Source organism: Myotis lucifugus, unplaced genomic scaffold (genome assembly GCF_000147115.1).
Source record: "Myotis lucifugus unplaced genomic scaffold, Myoluc2.0 scaffold_1, whole genome shotgun sequence".
Taxonomy (NCBI): Eukaryota; Metazoa; Chordata; class Mammalia; order Chiroptera; family Vespertilionidae; genus Myotis; species Myotis lucifugus.
Window position 1 is genome coordinate 23,907,409 of NW_005871049.1, and position 18,834 is coordinate 23,926,242.

Below are 18,834 nucleotides of genomic sequence, written 5' to 3' on the forward strand. Positions count from 1 at the left end.
ATTTTTTTGGGGAGAGGTCCAGTGTAAGCATCACAACAGTGACCTATTTTTGTCCTCTTATAGGATAGCAAAATGCCATGTGGTCCAAGCACAGGAAAAGAAAGGCAGAAAAGTATAATAAGTGGAAGACCGTCCCCTATCAAAACCCCCATTTACAAACCCCTGGCCGGGTAGCTAAGTTGGTTAAAAGTGTCATCCGGTTTCCCACGGCTGTGGTTGCAGGTTAGATCCCCAGTCAAGACACATACTAGAAGCAACCAGTGAATGCATACATCAGTGGAACAACAAATCGATGTTCCTTTCTCCCTTTATCTCTCTCTTGCTCTCAAAAGGAAAAGCAACAACACACAAACAAAAACACACCGAAAACCCACTTCAATATGTGAGAAGAGCTTTGAGATGTGAGATTCGGGGCAGAATAGGGCAACATGAGATTTTATGTCGATTCTAATTGAAGTACTCCACATGGCTGGCGCTGATTTGTAGCAGTGATATGTAAGGATGTGCTTCATTACAATCCTGTTTCTCCTCAGCTTAAAATGGATTGCAAGTCAGGATGAAGGCGTTAAATTTGGCTAATTTCAGGAATGATCACATTGCTTGCTTCATGGGTTTGAAAATGAGATACAATTCATGAATTGCTCTATTTTTAACATATGTATTTCTTTGCCATTATTGCAAACAAATGAAAGTGATATTATGATGTCCAGTTACTTGATGCTTTTGCAGATTAAAATTACTTTCTAAATTGAAGCACAGATAACATTTGTATGTATCCTTTCCAGGAAATGCATGAATCCTTGTAATGAAGTGAAAATTCTACTATCCCTTTTTGCTTCTTTTTAACAATTTTTTTTGAAAAATTGGCATCTTCTAGATTATAAACTAGCTCAAAGACATGTAGAAGACCAAGTTTCAGGGATGGGGGCAGATTAGAAGTACTGTAAAGGTCTTTCATCTGTTGCTTCATTTCTTATTATGCAGATTTTTTGGCAAATGATATCATGGGGTCTGTAAATTAATATATTTAAGCTGATGGCAATAAGAAATGAGCATCTGTCCCTAGCATTCTTGAGAATAATTTACTTCACTAATACATAATTTCATGCCTCGTGCAAAAGAGAGGAACCCTTAATTGCTGAAGGTGAAATGAGAAGACAGGCTTCCCTGGAGAAAAACAAACTTGTGTTCTTTGGAGAATTTGACATTTACAGGGACTATGCATATGCAATGAAGAAGAAGAGGCTTTGGGGAAAGTAGCCTCTTGGGGCTGTTTTCATAATTGGGAAAACACTAATACATGAGTAAGTCACCTCGCTCCGTTGGCAAGGTAGACAGGATGACATGCACAGAGCATGCTGAGCAGACCTTTGCACATTTGCCAGCCAGATGGTGTGAGACAGTTTATCAGCACAGTGTTCTTAGATGATGTTTTCATTAGTTTTCTTAGTCAAGATGACTATTAGTCTAGTATTGCTCTAGTGGTGCCATCGATAACATGCACCTGTATTGGAAAAAACAACAACAAAGACTAAACATATGTATGGGTAAAGGTCTAGTGACCTAATTTCCTAGTAGCTCCTGAGGAGAGAGAGGACCCAAGATCAGATTGTTGCATGTGTGTGCGGGTGTATGTATGTGTGTGTGTGTTTGTGTTTTCGTGACTTCCAAACCATGCTAGGAAACCTTGTCATCCGAAAAGCATTTTCCCCTTTTGCCACTAAATTAAGTGGAGGCCCTGTGCTATGCTAAGTGATGAGTAGAGAAGCACTCACAGAATGTCTTTAAATCCCTGCATTCCCTGGAGCCCCCAGGATTCTGAAAAGTTTATCTTCCTTGGTGGGCTCAGTTTGTGTCTTAGAGCAAGGAAGAGCAGTAAGGTTTTGTTTTTTTTTATGTTTTTTTTCTTTTTTTTCTATTTAAGAGCCTTTCAGAAAAATATTTTACAAAAATCTTCTTTTGCTAAGTTATTTCAGTCATTACATATTAAAAAAGTATTATTTACCATAACAAATTTAAATGAAGTCAGCCAACAAAATCTTCTAGTACAATTGCATTTGTATGCTATTTTGAATCAGAAACATACCTGGTTTTGATGTTTTAATATGTAAATCATACGTCTCAACTTCAGGATATTTATCTAGTGTGGCATTCTTAAATCGTGATTTGTAAAGTTTACCAATGAAAACTGGTTGACCTTTGTCCAGCAATTTTTATATATTTTTTGTCAATTTAACTGCAGTTTATTAAAGTGAGCCACAGGCACAGCCCCAAAGCAAAATGATTGGATTTTACTAGGGTATGAATACAAGCTATAGCTTATTGTGAGCTACCAATGTAATAGACTGCCACACTGATAATAATATATTGTGTTTATAATACTATTCACTCTTTCCATTATAAATTTGTAACATTATGGGAAAATATGCTACTTAAAGTGCTACTAAATACTTTTTAGGTGTGTTATGAAATTCAATTTTATTTTAATAACGCTCCTATTATGACTACTGAAAAGTAGATACATAAAAATAGAAAAGCATATAAAATTGACCAAAAAGAAAAAAATACACTATTTTTTTTAACAAAGGAGTGTGAATAATTAGGAAAGTTTCTAGACCAGAAGATTCGTTGAATTGCTGTGTTGGAATTTCTTATTGTTTTCTTAAATTAGAAGTTATATGAGGTTTTAAAATGTATTCTCTATTCTGATAATATTTTATTAGGTATCTGTTTAATAATGAACTCTACTAAAAATAAGAAGATACATTGTCTAGATAAATACACTACAGTAAAAAACTTGCACATATTTTTTAACATTGTAAAGAATAGAGTTTTTATGGTGGAGGTTGAGAATGAAGGAGTGATAAATGGTGATGGAAGGAAACTTGACGTGGAGTGCTGAATACACAATACAGTATACAGAGGATGTATCATAAAATTTTACCCCGAAACCTATATAATTTTATTAACCAACTAGGGGATCAGTGCACGAATTCATGCACCTTGAAAGGAACTGTGGGCGACGAGGCTGTGGTAGGTACAGGGGCTGGTCTCGGCCCATCCTCCACGCCCCATCCAACCTCTTCCGCTGCGGTCCTTGGTCCCCTGTCTGCCAGCAGCTCTGTTCCCACCACTGCCTCCACCACTGTCGGCGCCAATTGCATGCATGATGGCGCTGGTCCCCCTCATACCTGCTGAAGGCACAAAGTGATTGGGGCCGTGCCAGCAGTGGGTACAAGCAGGGCCAGCGCCCTCAGTGGGTGCAAGTAGCAGCTGCTGCCCCGATTGCCCCTCAGGAGCAGGGGGAGGTGGAGAAGCTCTCAGGGGTGATCAGGGCCGGCAGCCACCACTTGCACACACTGATGGCACCGAGCGATTGGGACCGGTGCCGGGCACTGGCAGCAGGTGTGAGCAGTGGCTCTGGTGCTGGCTATGGATGCGAGTGGTGGCTGCTGGCCCCGATTTCCCCTCAGGAGCAGGGGGAGGTGGAGAAGCCCTGAGGGGCAATTGGGGCTGGCAGCTGCCACTCACCCGCTGACAGCACCGAGCAATCAGGACCAATGCTGGGCACTGACAGTGGGTGCGAGCAGTGGCTCCGGCGCTGGCAGTGGGTGCGAGCAGGACTAGTGTTGGCAGCAGGTGCAAGCTCCGAGTGGGACCACGGCGCAGGTGCAAGCTCCGAGTGGGACCACGGCGCGTGGGAGCAAAGGATTTTCAGTAACTGCCAGAGGCTCGCCCCGATGACAGTGACTGGTGCCCCACCTTGGTCCAGCATCCCCGCTCACCTGCTCAACCATCCTGCCACAGCCGATGCACCCCATGTTCCGTGCACGTCCCCTGGTGGTCAGTGCACATCATAGCGACCAGTTGTTTGGTTGTTCCGGTTGTTCCGCATTTGGTCGATTTGCATATTAGCCTTTTATTATATAGTATAGCACCCCAATAAATTCAATTAAAAAAGAATGAAGTTTCTATAAAAGTCCTGGCTTTGGTAATCACTACAGTTGTTGATTGCTTTATGATAAAGAAGTATAATCATTGTCATCATTTCCATTTTCAATTTGGCTGAAAATACAAACTTCTCATTTGTCCAGTAACTTTCCCCTGTCTTTCTTAAAATATTGGTCTTTCAGAAATTGTAGAACCATATTTTTTTGACAAAGAATACACAGGAGGAAAATATTTGGCATACAGTGTTAATATAATAGTATCCTATATAATAAAAGGCTAATATGCAAATTGTCCCCTTGGCAGTTCGACCAACCAGGAGTTCAACTGCTCGCTATGATGTGTGCTGACCACCAGAGGGCGGCACAAAATGAAAGAAGGCCCCGGCCGGCAGTCAGGGAAAGGAAGGTCCCAGCTGGCAGCCGGAAGGGACCCTACCCATGCCGGCCTAGGGACCCTACCCGTGCATGAATTTCATGCACCAGGCCTCTAGTAAAATATATTTCACAGTGGAGTAAAAAGCAAATACATAACACAGTAGGAACATACATGAAAATATCAATAAATAATTTACAGAGGAAGAAGCAAAAGCCCTAAATGGATAAAAATATGCTCTGCCTCCTTAAAAATTACAGAAATGCAAATTACAGTAATAACAGGATACAATTTCCCATCCATCAAATTAGCGAGGGTTTTCAAAAAACAGGCCCACATATTGGGTGATGTCATTGTTAATGTGATTTCTAAATGTTAACACAGAATTTTATACCCAGAAGTGTATCTTAATAAAGAAGTTCATATAGTCATGTTGAATGTGCTCTTTAGCCTGTCCTGGCTTTTTCAACTTCAGCTATTGTATTCATTTCTAGAATTTCTATGTAGTTCTTTTTAAAAAATGCTAGGTTATTTCTCTTAGTTTCTGTTAACTCATGTTATTCTAAATGTTGTCTTTATTTTTTTTGGACACAGTAAGCGCAGTTATTTTTAAATCTGTTTCTTTGAATTCTAATATTGAATGTATTTCCAAGTACTTTTCTACTTTTTGTTTTCTATAGTGGTTGTTCATTATTCCTTATTTCTAATGTACTCAACTCTATTTTTTTTCTTTTGAGCTACTCATTTGTTTTTAAAGAAAATTATTTGTTGGAATTCTATGAGTCCTAAGATGAAAGCTGTCTTTTTTTCAAAGAGGTATTTGATCTTCCTCTATCAAGCACCAGAGTCACTTACTATGGCCTCTTAGCATCCACCCCACCTTGAGGACACAACCTGGAATTTAATGCTCTCTTTCATTTCCTTTCAATATATCAAAACAAAAGCATATATGGCCTGGTGATCATAGTTAATAATACTGTATTATATATTTAAAAGTTGCTATGAGGGATTTTAAAAGTTCTCCCCATTCACAAAAATAATTGTAGCTATGTGACATGATGGATGCGTTAATTAACCATATTTGGTAAATATATATATATATTTAGTCAATTTGGCAAATGCTCCCAGGAAATAATGAAGTTTCAGATTCCAATTAATCTTCTGGGTTCCAACTATCATCTAAACTCTTTTAGATGTCCATTACCTAGTTGTGTATTAATGCTATGTAACATTCACAGTACTTCAGTCACATACAGAAATAAGCACATATTGCTCGTGTTTCTGGGGTGGTCAGCTAGGCAGCTCTGAGGATCTTGGTGGGGCTTGTTTAGCCAACAGAAGGTGGTATCTGTTGGCAAGACTGGCGTGATTTGATTCCTCTTTTCATGGTTCTCGTTCTCTCCCTGGGATTAAATAGCACTAGCCTGGGTATGACACTCTCCTGACTATTATAGAGAATATGAGTGAGAAAATTAAAACACATAAGCACCTTTCAAGCTCTTGCTTGCAACATGCTTGCCAACATCCCATTGGTCCAAACCAAGCCACATGGCAGAACCAGAGGCAAAGTAGGTGGTATCAACATGAGAAAGGGTGTGGACACACTTTGGGTTGAAGATTGGGTTATTTTTTTTAATTTAATACAACTCAGTAGTTTCTTATTATTATGTCAGTTCTGTAATGCCAGTAAGGAGGTTATTGTTTTTATATTTACCTAATATTTTTGCTGTTTTCTTTGCTATAGATGGTTCAAATACAATAGCCTAAGAGAACAGAGGCTATTTTAATGGACTTATCTTTAAAAATTTCTATAATTCCTAATCTGTTTTAACATATGAGGCAAATGTGTATATATATAAAGCACATATAATGTCACAGTTGCAAGTGGATGAATTGATTTGAACCAACAGTGATGTAAAATGGTAGCATTTGTTCTATTGTTATAATTTTAATAGATTATTTTTTTCTTATAATAATAATCTAATAAAATGAAAAAAATACGAGCTATCCTTTACTAAAACATCTAGAAGAAACCACTGCAGATAGGTTTTTGAAAAATAATGAGATACTGCCATTTGTGTTTTTTATAAGCTGTTTTCATTTCCCTTCAAAATATACTGAGGAAACTTTTTCATGTCTACAAATACACTTCTACTAAATAATTTTTAAAGGTAAGTTGTTTTTTCTTCTATTATCTATCACAATTTATTCAGCCAAATACCTATTTTTAGACTGGTTGGCTCTACCTTTTTTTAACATTATAAATAATGCAGCAAGGAATATTCATATAGAATTTTATGTTCTTTGTACTAATTTCTAGGATAAATTCCTGAATTAGATTAAATTGATTGAAGTTTATACCCATTTTCAAGGATGTTATACGTATTTTTATATTTGCCTCTAGACAAGTTACATGCTATTGCACACTCTAGAAATGACCGAAGACCACTCCTATGAGAATAGAAAAAGTATATTTATTCAGAACTTCCTGTATCAGGGAGTCAGTCCCTAGCACTTGTACTTGGCAGAGACTTAGAGGCAGTCAGGTGAGTGGTAAAGTTTTACAGTGAAAGAAAGGGAAGATTTCAGATACGCTCTAAGGGAGGTCATTGTCATGGGAAACTGGAGGGAGGGTAACTAGAAGCAGGGCATCTTATGTGACTGGTTTGGGAGCATATTTGGTATCTCTGGTTGGTCCTGAGTGGAAGCAAAAAGAATAAAACCCAAACTTGTTCAAGTCTTGAGTATTCTGGGCCAGTTGCTACAGAGGTTTGGCGTTTTGGTCTGGTTGTGGTTTGGGTCCCTGGACTTCTTATGTTGATTAGGGTTCTGTTGCCATATACAGTCTTGCTATTGCTCATTTGTATATCTGGTCTTTCAATACTGAAAGAACTATCTAAGAACTAAATGACTAATTTGCATTCTGGTTTTATTTATTTTAAAAAACTTACGTTTAAAATTAAGTGTTTTTTGTCAAGTTCTTAGCAATATACTTTATCCATAGCAAATACCAGCTAATACTACTTATGATTACACTTTAACTTTCTGAGATAGTGAAGTCAGCATATTAATTCTTATAAAGATTCAATGGCCCTCACTTGCCTACACGGTTGTCTTAGTTCAGGCTTCTATAAGAGAATACCTCAGACTGGGTGGCTTCTAAAGAACAGAAATTTATGTCTCAGAGTTCGGGAGACTAGGACGTCCAAGGTCAAGGCCTCACCTGGCTCAGTGCCTGGTGAGAGCCTCGTGGTTTGCAGCCACTCTCTCTTTATGTCTTCACGTGATGGAAGAAGCTAGGGAGCTCTTTGGATTCTCTGCTATGAGGACTCTAAGCCCATTCACAAGGGTTCCAGCCTAATGACCTAAATCACCTCCATAGGCTCCACCTCTGAATACTTTGGGGCTTAGGTTTTAAACATATGAGTTTGAGAAGTCCGCCACACTCACGATAGCAATGATGATGTGAAAATCTTTAACTGATACTGAAACTTACATTTTCTGTCCCTAATGTGTCCTTCCAAGACTCTTCTGCCTATTTGTAAACTCAACTCATAAATCATTACTTACTCATAATATCTGCACAATTCACTATACTTCAGAGAAACTTTATTTCTGACTCTGTTTAGATGATTTGATCTTTTCCTAGAATTCTTCCTTCTTTTATATGTGAATTCTACACTTCAAAACTCACTTCATTTCTATGTTAAGATCTGTTACCATTAGACACTTAACTGATTTTTTAATTGTACTTGATATCACTACTACTAACTGATACATCTGCTAATTTTTTTCTGTTTATCTTCTTTGACCACTTCAATTATATGCAGAGGCAAGTACTAATAAAGTGTTTGTTTGGTTTTTTTTACTAGAGAAAATTACTTAATTTCAGGGTTGTAGTGCTTCCATTTTTATAAAAGAATAATGCTTCAAATTTCCTTTCAGAGAGATGAGAATGAGAATATTTAAAAATTATCTGTTTCTGGAGAAAGCATTAGATAGTGAATAATATTGCTGGTGAAAAACATGAATAAATATTGGAAAATGATAAAGCTTTCACATTTTTATAGCAAAAAAATGAACTAATATCAGCAGTGTTATTCTCATTGCGCATCTCCTATGATGTATCAAATAAGGAACAAGTCATGGCTTTTGCCTGACAGAAATGACTTCCTTTTCCAGATTTTGATGAGCTCAAAGTGCAGAGCAAAACTGCTTATATTACTTCTCTCTCTAGTTTCTGCGACTTTTGAAAAAATCTACAGATGTATTGTCACATTGTTGGCATTAGAATTACCTACATGAAATGAATTTCACTTCTGTGCTGCACTAAAAAATTCATAAAATATGCAGTGAAACATTTCTCTTCAGAACAGAGGTGGGTAGTTGGGAAGAAGAAAGTGTAAAGTTTTATTTCACATAGTGTACACTTACAGTAGGAGCCAGAAACACACAGCAGGGTAAGAAATTTTGAAAGCAAAGTTTGTCACTAGGAAGCTATGTGCTGTCTGTGTTGTCAGTAACAACCCGAGGCGATGTCTTACAGAAAGAAATAAGAGCAGCAACGCATCTCAAAGGAACAAAACAGAACTTTAAATGTTCATTATAACATGTTAGATTAATTCAGAGAAACAGCATTGTCTGTGTTTGCTTTACTAATATTAATTTCTAAAAGCATGTTAAATGAAGTACAGCCTATCGTTAAATGCAAGTGCAATTAATAAATAGTTTTATTCCTTGATGGACAAAAATACTTTGTACTTTTAAAATATTTTCTTAACATTTAAAACTATTATGTTTTTAATCACTATTGATTTCTGTTTTGAAATGAACTATTGAGAAATCATGGTTTTCACAGTTTTTTTAAAGTTTATCTTTATTATTGAAAGTTATACAGATGTCCCTTTTTCTTCATTGACCCCTTTGAGCCTGCCTCCTCCCCCGACCCCAGAACTTCACTACACTATTGTCTGTGTCCCTGGGTTATGCATATATGCATACAAGTTTCACTTACAGTTGTTATTTCTGGAAAAATATATCATTTATACCAAAAGATTCAAATGCTAAGAAGAATAATGCTTTTCCCCCTATTTCTTTTAAATTTGAAAAATACTGTTCAATATGTTCTAGGACACTTTTGATATTTATTAGTTTTATAGACTAATATTACCAGATACAAAAGACTAAGATGTTTCCCTCTGAAAAGGAGATGAAATGGCTCTCACTTATTACTTTTTTATTTTTTTTATTTATTTTAAAAAAAGATTTTTATTGATTTTTTACAGAGAGGAAAGAAGAGGGATAGAAAGTTAGAAACATCAATGAGACAGAAACATCGATCACCTGCCTCCTGCATACCCCCTACTGGGGATGTGCCCGCCACCAAGGTACATGCCCTTGACCAGAATCAAACCTGGGACCCTTCAGTCCGCAGGCCGATGTTCTATCCACTGAGCCAAACAAGTTAGGGCTTATTATTACTTTTTTAAATTTGAAAAATGATGTTTAATTGGTAGCTCAAACATCAAGGTCAAATTAAACTTTTTTAACTTTTCTTTTTGTTGTTAATCGTCTCCTGGAGATATTTTTTCCATTGCTTTTCAGAGAGAGTGGAAGAAAGGAGGAGAGAAAGAAACATCAATGTGAGAGAGACACATCAACTGTTTGCCTCCTGTATACACTCCACTGGGGGCTGGGAGCAAACCTGAAACCCAGGTATATGCCCTTGATCGGGAACCGAACCTGAGACCCTTCAATCCTTGGGCTGGCACTTTAACCACACACTGGCCAAAGGCATTTTTTACTTTTAAAATATCTTTTACTTTTTAAAAATCTACATAAGTAATACATGTCTATGATAGCAACTTGGAACAATACAGAAATACACAGACTTTTAAACAATTGCCCACAACCCCTTTGTTGAGAAGTAGTCATTATTAAACATTATTTTAACAAAACTTTTATATGACATAATTGAATATTTTAACAAATGGATTAGTACCTTTAGTTTAGCATAAATAGGATTTTGTAATTCTGACTGCATTGAAGGTATAAAAAATTTACTCTGCACTGATGAAAAATCCTTCCAGATGAAAAATCCCATGCGATAGAATTAGCATAATATGTAATTTATCTTATAAACCAGGACACTTTGGGGAGTAAATGGAGCACTAACTTGATCGGATGGTGAGCCATCTGGAGTAAATGTGGACCACTCTAGATCCAAAAGTGGACACAGTCGGAATATGAGTTCACCCTCAAAGAATACACATTGAACTCTTCCCCACATCCCCAACCAATCAGTTTTTAAATGAATCCCTTCTCTGTTTAATAGACATATGTACATTCTAGTAAAATTCTAGATAAGACCTTCCTAAATTCAAGAGTGTCATCTCAAACCTCATGGGGGGGTTGTTGACAGAGGGTGGGGATGCCTTGCACACCTTCCATAGGGCACATCGATATTGGCTTTTATTGAAGGCCTCTACTTGTCACTTAGCATAATATTTAATATTAAATGTGATGACACTCAGTTCTTGTCAAACAGCGTTTCTACATGTTTTGAAGCAATGTTTGCTACTACTCAGTTTCTCTGGCTGCACTGCTATAGAGAATGCAAAAGTGGAGTTTGAAATTTTAAGAATAATATCTGGATTATAAAAGTTCAAAATAAAGATTAGAAAAATTAAATCCCAATGAAAACAGGCTCTTTCACTTTTGTTGAAACCGAGAGAAACAAAAAGGAGCTAAGCTCAGTACATTGGGCTAGATGATATCATGGTCACAGAGGACAAAATTGAGCTACTTGAGTACAAATTTAGTTGCATTTTTTCCCATTGAGAATACTTCAATAAAAATATTCAAAAAGGAGTTCTAGTTCTAGGAGAAAAGTTCCAACCTGAAATAAGTTTAAGAAATGAATTGGTTATTCATATTCAGGAAAACATGATCAAAGAATTCATCAAACATGATGAAAGACTAAGATGATTAAAGTGGGAAAAATTGGAATTCAGGAGCAGAGTACCAAAATAAGATGACAATTTACACACTTATCAAATCAGAATATGTTGCATGAAAAATAAAATGATAAAATGTATGGTTTAGGAGAAATTTAGAGAGGAACATCTCCAGTGGTTCTTATATATAAAAATCCATTTTATTCTTAGAAAATTACAACTATTAGAAAGTTCTTATTTACATTGCATGAAAATTTGTCTTTTTGTAACTTATTTATTTATTTTTTTTGGTTTTCTTTCTTGTGGGATATTAAGAATGTTGGATCTACCCTGGCCAGTGGCTTGGTGGTCTGGCCCACAGACCAAAGGGTCGTAGGTTTGATTCCCAGTCAAGGGCACATACCTGGGTTACAGGTTCAATTCCCCCCACCCCACCCACATCAGGGCACCAAATGATGTGCCTCTCTCATATCGAAGTTCCTCTCTCTCTCTCTCTCTCTCTCTCTCTCTCTCTCTCTCTCCCCCCTCCCTCCCTTTCACTCTCTCTAAAAAAAAAATCAATGGAAAAAATATCTTGGGTGAAGATTAAAAATAAAAATAATATTGGACCATTCTTTTCTAAATTTTCAATCATTTGAAAATTCTCATGATTATTCCCACTTTGTCCTAATACAAATGATCAATTTTCAATTATTTATTAAATTACATATTTATGTATTTCTATGCAATATTACTTATTATCCATTAGTTGCAAAATATTTTTATACAGTTCATCATATCTCATTCCAGGACTGCAAATAAAATACAAAATATTATGTGATTAAAATTAGAATGTTTTCTAAAAAGCATAGCAGAAAGTTGTTCTTCAATGAGATCACTTTCAATTAAATTCTACAGTACATTTTTAATATATATTTATTCTAAATCACTGTTTGTATCATTTGTAATAAGGTTAATGTGCAAATTTGTGAATTTCACATAGTATGACATTCAAAATAGATTCCTTTAATAGGAATTAACAAAAACGTACTCACTGTCATGATTCTGGACATCTGTATTTATTTACATCAAGCCAATCTTAATTGGAAAACATAAAAATAGCACAATGAAGCTTACATGCTGTTTAATTTTATTTTCATCGCTGAGCTTGATGGTGCACAAAAGCTGCAATGCCTCTTACAGCCAGGACGTTTTGCCAATGAATTCATGAAGTGGCAAGAAAGCTGAAGAAACGCGTTTTATTTATTCATCCTGAAAATGTATCAATTATGTGACTTTTTAAAATGAGAGCATCGATTTGAAAAGGCTAGAACTGTATCAAAACTTACATTTGTCTCAACACAAAAGCCTGCCTCGGATGCATCCTTCAGTGTCTTATGACATCGCTAAGAGAGAGAACGCATGCACATCGGAAAGCTCTTTGGGAAGCCACATGCCTGGGAATTGTCAGGGTGGTTCCTGAGGAAGCAGATCGAACCAATGCCTCTATAACAGGACTCACTTACTCCAGACTCGCTGATACTCTAACTATTTTAAAGCGGGTCATGGAGGAATCGGCCACTGTTATTTCCCTTCCACATACCAGCAGTTGTGTTGTACCTTCAGTAAACCAGCTCTTATGAGCAAGTATCAAATATCACAAAAGAATGCTATGAGCCCTTTTATAAACTCAGTATCTTCAAATGGTGAAAAATTTCTATGCCAAGTCAGACTTCAACTGAAAGGAAAATCTTGTTACTCCGCATAGAGGGAGCACCTACATTTTTGGGCAACATATCTGAACGTGCAAGTTTAGGGAACAAAGACATTCAAGAGGCATCCTTGCGACTCACTGGTTTCTATATCTGTGAGTATTTGCATCAAAAACTTTGCTGACATTTTTTTCCCATTTCCCATTGTCAATTTCATCAGAGACAGGCTTGAATAGGCAACTATTCAAGGAGTATATATCTAAGTAAAAAAATAGAATAAAATAGGAAGTCCTTTTTTACTACATGAATGAACTTTGGCTTTTAGTGGATATCTCAAAGATTGATTAGATGGTGAACATTTCTTTAAGGGAAAATAACTGCCTTTTTGGGGTAAGCTAAGGTTAAATTTGCTTACACAGAAGGTAAAACAACAGAAAACAAAATGATTTAAACATAGAAGTTTATACTTCCCTCTTACATAAGACAGTTCAGATGTAGACAGTCTAGAGAGGCATGGCATTTGCATTAAGGATCTATGATTCTGACTTTCTGCTTTACTACATTAGCCCATTGTTTCTATCCTCACAACTCCCTCAGGAGTCAAGATGGTTGAGTCAAGTCTGAGATTCAGCTTCTAAGAAAGATGAGAGACAAATTGGCAAAACGATTTCCTTCAGCTATATTTTAGGTAACTTTCCTAGAAAAAGTTATTAAATTTTTCTTACATTCTGTAAGTCCCACACAAAATGTATGTCAGTGAGCAGAACTTAGTCACATGACCATAGCCAAGCTATAAAGGCGACTGGAAAATCTAGTCTGAATTGTATGAAATAATGTCTCTAGGAAAGTAGTTAGGTATCTGTTACTAAGGATGAGAGGAGGAAATGGAAGTTGGGTTAAACAATTTGTTGGATGCATTTCTTCCTAGTTTAGTGGATGGATATTTTTGTGTGAATGAGGTTATTTAATAGTTTTCATTCAAAGCACTGCAGTCTTTATTATAATTATTACAAGGAAAAAGTATAAGCAGGGCCAACTATGTAATTTGTGGCACCCACTGCAATATGAAAATGCAGAGTTCAAAAAGCAGGGGGAAAAGCCTTTTGATTTCTTCTGCAGTCTCTCTCTCTTGAAATGTCATGGTGTTTTTATTTGTTATTTAACACTTTCTTAAAGTAGGGCCCAATCTACTACTCTCAATGAGCAGGTTGGTAATATATACCACTACCAACATTTTTAGGTTGTGTTTTCCAGAGGCACACCCTGGTGTGAATGCCCCAGAGAAGCATGGGAGGGAAATGGACAAATTGGGCTGTAATTGAAGGAACCCAAATGAAATTCCAAAAGTTCTCATGGGAACTTTGTCTCAAATGCTCTGGAATTCTCTTGAGCCAGTGTTGGTCACACCTCTGATTTGTCCTGACAGGCCAACAGGAGAGCCAGAAAATTTATAATTTATACCTTCGCACGTGCCAGTCGTCAGTTAAGGGAGTCCCCCAGCCCCAGCACATAAATTCCCGAGCACTCAGGGATGTTGACTCAGGCAGCCTGAAGAGAGCCCTTCAACAAAGAGAGGAAGGTGCTGGCTGTAAGGGAGAAAGCACGCAGAGCCAGGGCATGGCTAGACTAAAGCTGAAGTGTCCTCTAAAACTAAAGTATTCTAAAAGTCCATTATTTGAAGGAATCAGGGTAATTCTCTATAAATCCTGTAGTTTCTATAAAGACTTCTACAGTCCTAATGCATTGTCTTTTTTGTTTTTCTCCTGAACATGAGAAAATAACATGACAACTAAGTGTTTGTACTATAGAGTCTGATAGATCTGAGACAAATGCTGGCTTTACTTATTAGTTTCATGTTTTGGGGGAAAATTACCTACCTTCTGTAAGTCATGGGTACCTCGTATACCTCTTCCAATAAGAGAGAGTAATATAACCTATCTCATCAAATTTTCCGACCTACTAGAGTGCCTGGCACATTGTTAACACATAAAATGTTATCTAATATAAAAATACAAATTTAGGACATATAGAAAAGCATGAATAAGAGCCCCTTTAAAAAAACACCCACAGGAAAAGTACTGTTAACTTTCTGGTTTCTCTGCTACATGAATGTGAAAAAACACACAAGCACACAGATGGTGCATGTCATATATACGGTATTCTAAACTACCATTCCTTCTTACAAGTATGTCAGGTACTAGATATTCTATAGAAGACATGCTTATCAGTGGCTATGCATTATTATATGATATAAATGTATTATAATTCAACTAGCAGACATTTAGTCTGCTTCCACACAAATTTATATGCATTCTAATGTCTATCTGTGAGCTGAACGTCATTGTGTATAAGGCGATCTGAGAAGTGGAACTGGAAGGTTAAAGGACTGAACATATTAAAATCTTTTGACACATGGTGCCAAATTGATTTCCAGTATTGAGCAAAAGGTGTTCTAATCTCTTATTTTAAAAGGATTATTCCAGCACTGTGTAGGCATAGGAGGGCAAGGGAAGAGGTAGTCATGTGAGTTAGAAGAGTATTTATTAAACTTTAATGTGCCTGTGGTCACAGGCAGATCATTAAAATTCAGGTTCTACTTCAGTAGTTTGTAATGGGCCGTGACCCTGCATGTCCAACAATCCCCAGGTGATGCTGCCTGCTGGTCTGTGGACCATGTTCTGAGTGGCAACAATTAGAGGACAGTTTTGGTAAATGAGAGAAAGAGATCATGGCGGCTTAGATCAGACATAGCGATGGAAGTGTATGTATTCAATGTATTTTGAAGGTAAGTCACAAAACTGAGAGAAGACTGAATGATATCTTTTAACCCTTTGATCTGAGCCACTGGAGGAATAGAAGTGCTGTTAATGCAGATAGGAAACATAATGGGAGAAGAGATGAGGGGGTGGGCTGTCAAAATTAGAGTTTTATTTTTTGCCATATCAAACTTGAGTTGCCCAGTAGGAATCCTGGTGGCGATGTTAAGTAGAATTTGGAAAGGTAAAGCAGAATTGATATAAGAGGTCAAAGACAGATAGATACATTAGAGAATTTAGCATTCTAGAAATATGTGCCTATCTTAAAGAAAGCGTGGCAATAAAAATATCATATTTTCATTAGGCTTCTCAGGTTGGTGTGTATGTGTACACATGTGGGGTGGATAGGACAAGAATTGATGGTAAAACGTCCTTTCTCAGAGCTAAGCTGCTGTTTTACTTCATCAGTTTATTAAAAAAAAAGTGAGATAATTTTTAGTGATATTTTCTGTCATTTTTATTTAGAAAGGGGGATGACCAAGGATATTTTTTCAGTGTGTCATAGGGAATTGAGTGTGGTTTACCACAGAGGTTATATACTATGTTTTGTGTCCAACATCCTGGGTTTAGTAACTGCCCTAATACTTTAATACCTGAGTAAATCTAACAAAGTTAATTAACCTCTCTAATTCCCATTATTAAAATCTGTGAAAAAACAAGCTAATAGAAACAAAAACAGCCCTAACCAGTTTGGCTCAGTGGATAGAGCATCGGCCTGCAGACTGAAGGGTCCCAGGTTCGATTCCGGTCAAGGGCATGTACCTTGGTTGTGGGCACATCCCCAGTAGGGGGTGTGCAGGAGGCAGCTGATCCATGTTTCTCTCTCATGGATGTTTCTAACTCTCTATCCCTCTCCCTTCCTCTCTGTAAAAAATCAATAAAATATATTAAAAAAAAAAGAAACAAAAATACATGTTTTCTAAGATTATTAGGAGGATTAAACCAGAAAGTGCTCTTAAACTAATAATTAATACTTAATACATTAGTTTATGCCATGTATTAACTAATGTTTAATACATATTGGCTTTTAATAATTAGCTTATTTGTTCACTGTATTAGAAATTATTATGTAAGAGAATTACATAATTAATTTTTTGTGTTTCTTCCCCTGTAGGTAGGGATATATTAGATAATAAGTAAAGGTGTATAAAATCTTTTATGAAGCCAGATAAAAGATGATAAGAATTAACATATTTAAAGAAAAGATGAAAAAAATCTACCCTGATAATTAATTCTGGAAAGAAATCTTCAATAGCTTTTTTGATATTGATTGGAAAAATGCAGTAGAAAAATAATTGAGACAAACATTCCAAAAAAATAAGAAGTTTTTAAAGGGATTTTGTAGCGCCTGGCCAGCGTGACTCAGTGGTGGGGTGTTGACCTATGAACCTGGGGGGTCACAGTTCAATTCTCAGTCAGGGCACATGCCCGGCTTGCAGGCTCGATCCCCAGTGTGGAGCTTGGAGGAGGCAGTTGATCAATGATTCTCTCTCATCATTGATGTTTCTATTTCTCTCTTCCTTTCTCTTCCTCTCTGAAATCAATAAAAATACTTAAAAAAAAAGGATTTTGTAGCATAAAAGGCAAGCTGCCAAGCTACATAAATTGAGATTTTCAAATTAAAAAAAAAAGTTTAAGGCACCCTGGCCAGTGTTTCTCAGTGGTTAGAGCATCTGCCTGCACACCAAAGGGTCCTAGGTTCAATTCCTGGTAAAGGGCACTTACCTGGGTTGCAGGTTGGATCCCTAGCCCCGGTCAGAGTGTGTTCAGGAGGCAACCAAATTGATGTGTCTCTCTCACACCTCTCTCTCTCTCTCTCTCTCTCTCTCTCTCTCTCTCTCTCTCTTTCTCCCTTCCACTCTCTCTAAAATTCAATGGGAAAATATCTTTGGGTGAGGATTAACACAATAAGAAATCAAAGGCAAAACCTTTAAGGAAAACATTTTCAATGTTATGATTGGGTAGGAATGAAATAAAAACTAAAGTAAGAAAAAATGAAATTTTGGTCTGTAAATATAATTATATATATAGTGTGTCCCCAAAAAAGTCTACACACTTTAACAGCTGGTAGCTCTATTTTGAAATGAAATGCATTTTAATAAACACTGCCTTTATAATTATTCAAAGTGTGTGTGTATACATTTTTGGGGGCACCATAACCATATCCTATCTAATAAAAGAGAAACATGGTAATTAGCCATACTGCCGCTACCCTTCCCATTGGCTAATCAGGGAGATATGCAAATTAACTGCCAGCCAAGATGGCGGCTGTCAGCCAGGCAGCTTAAAGCTAACAGGAGGCTTGCTTGCTTCAGTGATGGAGGACTCCAACGTTCCCCACCTGACTTGCCGGCCTCTCAGCGGCAACTCTAAGCAACTATGTTGCAAATATAGAAGCTAAACAAAACCCCAGAAACCTGCTTTAGTCAGCCAGGCTTCAGCCAGCCGGACCGCAACATTGTATCAAATACAGAAGGTAAACAAAGGCCAGAAACCTGCTTTCAGCAGCCGATGCCTCAGAGCTAAAGCTGGCCCAGAATAAAAAAAAAAGAAAAAGAAAAAAAGGAGCAGTTGGGAGCTTCAGTCACCCACCAGTCTGAAAATGGCCCTCAGCCCCTCAGTCAGACTGGCCAGACACCCCAGTGGGGACCCCCACCCTGATCCAGGACACCCTTCAGGGCAAACCAGCCAGCCCCCACCCGTGCACCAGACCTCTATTCTATATAGTAAAAGGGTAATATGCCTCTCAGCACCGGGATCAGCGAGACTCGAAACCTCCCCGGCACCGGGATCAGCGTGACAGGGAGCAGCACCCAAACCCCCTGATCTCCCTGCAGTTCTGTGTGTGACAGGGGGCGGGTCACAACCTCCCTATCCTCTTGCTGTGTTCATGACGGGTGAAGTCGCCTCCACCCCCTGTTCTGACAATCTAAACGCCTGATAGGAGGGAGCTCCCCAACCACAGAATCTCTTTGAGGCTCTGCGTGTACAGGCACCGGCGCCCCAACCCCCTGATAGGGCCTGCTCAGTGTGTGACAGGACCAGCCC

The 18,834-nt window shown here is 37.5% G+C and overlaps 1 protein-coding gene and 1 pseudogene across 1 annotated transcript in view; one reads left to right on the forward strand and one right to left on the reverse strand.

The window, feature by feature from the left end:
- LOC102440433 overlaps positions 1-3,168 on the reverse strand; it is a 9,539-nt pseudogene extending 6,371 nt beyond the window's left edge.
- MARCH1 (membrane associated ring-CH-type finger 1) overlaps positions 1-18,834 on the forward strand; it is a 399,528-nt gene that overhangs the window by 10,011 nt on the left and 370,683 nt on the right. The gene's annotated exons all lie outside the window — the stretch shown is intronic.